The following is a 2,668-nucleotide window of genomic DNA, read 5'->3' on the forward strand; positions in this document are numbered from 1 at the left end:
CCAGGAGCCCAGGAGCACAGGATTCCAGGAGCCCAGGAGCCAGGAGCCCAGGAGCCCAGGAGCCAGGAGCCCAGGAGCCCAGGAGCCCAGGAGCCCAGGAGCCCAGGAGTCCAGGAGCCCAGGAGCCCAGGAGCCCAGGAGCCCAGGAGTCCAGGAGCACAGGAGCACAGGAGTGCAGGAGCCCAGGAGTGCAGGAGCCTAGGAGTGGCTTTGTGGTTTGCAAATGTGAGCTGGGCATGAGTCCTGATGGTTCCCAGGTGATGGTTGACCGTGATTTCTTGGCTGTGTCTCAGAGATGGGGCTATGACCCGGTCTGCTTCACATAGTCCTTGTATCTGGGGACTGAGAAGTGCTACTCTGCTGGCCCAGGACCAAGACAGCTGGTGGTGATATGTCTGGGATTCAGCTATTGGGAGGATCCTCTGTATTTTTTGCATAGATTATTTTCTCATTGTTATGTCTCTTCTCCCTACCTTGCTAATTTAGTCCATAATATTAATTGTATGGACATGATCTTAAAGAGTTTTTTTGTATAACTTGAGGTTTTGAAATATTTTCAATTTTTAAATTTTTGGTTCATTTTTGTTTTAGAGGTTTTTTGTTTTGTTTTATCTTAAAATTAAAGCATTTAAGAAGCAGAGACCAGTAAGCTGGTGAACAGTCTGTTTTATAAATTTTAATTTGATGTCCCATGGTGCAGATGAAGGAAGACACCTGGTGTTTATTTTTAGCTACTCTGCCTTCGGTGGCAGGAAGCCAGAGTCCAGGTGAATGTCTATATCCACCTTGTGGAGCTGGCTCCCTGGCCCTGCACGGGATCCTGCTGCTCCTCACAGCTGACTGCTGCTGTCCTTTCTGTCCTCCTGTCTTCTGGGTCATTGGCCTCATCTTTCTGTACAGACCTACTTCCTGCTTTACCTTTAGCTGTCCAAGCTGTTCTTTTCTCCCGGGTCTTCTAGCTTTTCTAGTCTTCCTCGTTGTTCTTCTGGGTACTTTTTTTGTTTTTGTTTTTCTTTTTGGCCAGGGCTTTACTTTGCATTTCAGGACAGAACTCACAGAGATCCTCCTAGCTCAGGCTCCCAAGTCCTGCAATTACCGGTATGAGCTAGCACATTCAGGTGTTTTCTGGTTTTTTTTTTTTTTTTTTTTTTTCTTTCCTTCCTTTTTTTTCAGTACTGGGGATAGAACTCAGGACTGTGTGCTCGCCAGGCAGGCACTTATTCTACTGTGTTCCTGAGCTCCTGTGCTCCTGTACTCCTGGGATCCTGGTGGGTGCCTAATGGGCTCTTGGGCTCCTGGGCTCCTGGAATCCTGGGATCTTGTTGGGATCCTTGGATCCTGGTAGACTCCGGGGCTCCTAGACTTGTGGGGTCTTGAGCTCCTGGAGTCCTGGGTACCTGGGCTCCTGGGCTGTTGGACTCCTGGGCTCTTGGTGGGCTCCTGGGCTCCTGGGCTCCTAGGCTTCGCTGCTCCTGGGCTCCTGGACTCCTTGGTCCTGTGCTGCTGGACACCTGGGCTGCTGAACTCCTGGGCTGATGGACTCCTGTTTAGCTCCTGAGGGTCTCCTGTGCATATCAATTTCTTGTGGCTCTTAGGCTCCTGAGTTCCTGTCATCCTGATTGGTTCCTTGGCTCCTGGACCCCTGGGCTCCTGGGCTCCTGGTAAGCTCCAGATCTCCTGGACTCCTGGGTCCTATGCTGCTGGACTCCTGCGCTACTGGACTCTTAGTGGTCTCCTGGGCTCCTGGGTTCCAGGGCTCCTGGGCTCCTGGGCTCCTGGGCTCCTGGGCTCCTGGGCTCTTGGGCTCCTGGCCTCCTGAGCTCCTGGGCTCCTGGGCTCCTGGGCTCCCGGGCTCCCGGGCTCCTGGGCTCCTGGGCTCCTGGCCTCCTGAGCTCCTGGCCTCCTGAGTTCCTGGGCTCCTGGACTCCTGGGCTCCTGGTTTCGTGGGCTCCTGGGCTCCTGGTGGGCTCCTGGACTCCTGAGCTTCAGGTGGGTTTCTGTTTTTCAAGGATCCTGTTGTCTTGGCTTCTTATTCTTTGGATCCAGGCAATGTCAACATGAGTGATGGGAGCCCAGGAATCCAGAAGCCCAGGAGCCCAGGAGACCAGGAGGTGAGGACCCTGGGAGCCAAGAAGCGAGGGAGCCTAGGAGCCCAGGAGTCCAGGAGCCCAGGAGCCCAGGAGCACAGGAGCACAGGAGTTCAGGAGCCTAGGAGTGACTTTGTCATTTGCAAATGTGAGCTGGGCATGAGTCCTGCTGGTTCCCTGGTGATGGCTTACCATGATTTCTTGGCTTGTGTCTCAGAGGTGGTGCTATGACATGGTCTACTTCACACAGTCCCTGTACCTGGGAACAGAGCACTGCCACTCTGCTGGCCCAGGGCCAAGACATGTGGTGGTAGTATGTCTGGGTTCAGCTATTGGGAGGAACCTCTGTATTTTCACTAGATTTTTTCTCATTGTTATGTCTCTTCTCCCTACCTTGATAATTTAGTCAATAATTTTAATTGTATGGACATGGACTTAAGGAGTGTTTTTGTATAATTTGAGGTTTTGAAATATTTTCAATTTTTAAATCTTTGGGGCATTTTTCTCTGTTTTAGAGGTTTTTTGTTTTGTTTTATCCTAACATTAAAGCATTTATTAAGTAGAGCCCAGTAAGCTGGCGA

Source organism: Octodon degus, unplaced genomic scaffold, assembly GCF_000260255.1.
Source record: "Octodon degus isolate 3935 unplaced genomic scaffold, OctDeg1.0 scaffold00238, whole genome shotgun sequence".
Classification (NCBI taxonomy): domain Eukaryota; kingdom Metazoa; phylum Chordata; class Mammalia; order Rodentia; family Octodontidae; genus Octodon; species Octodon degus.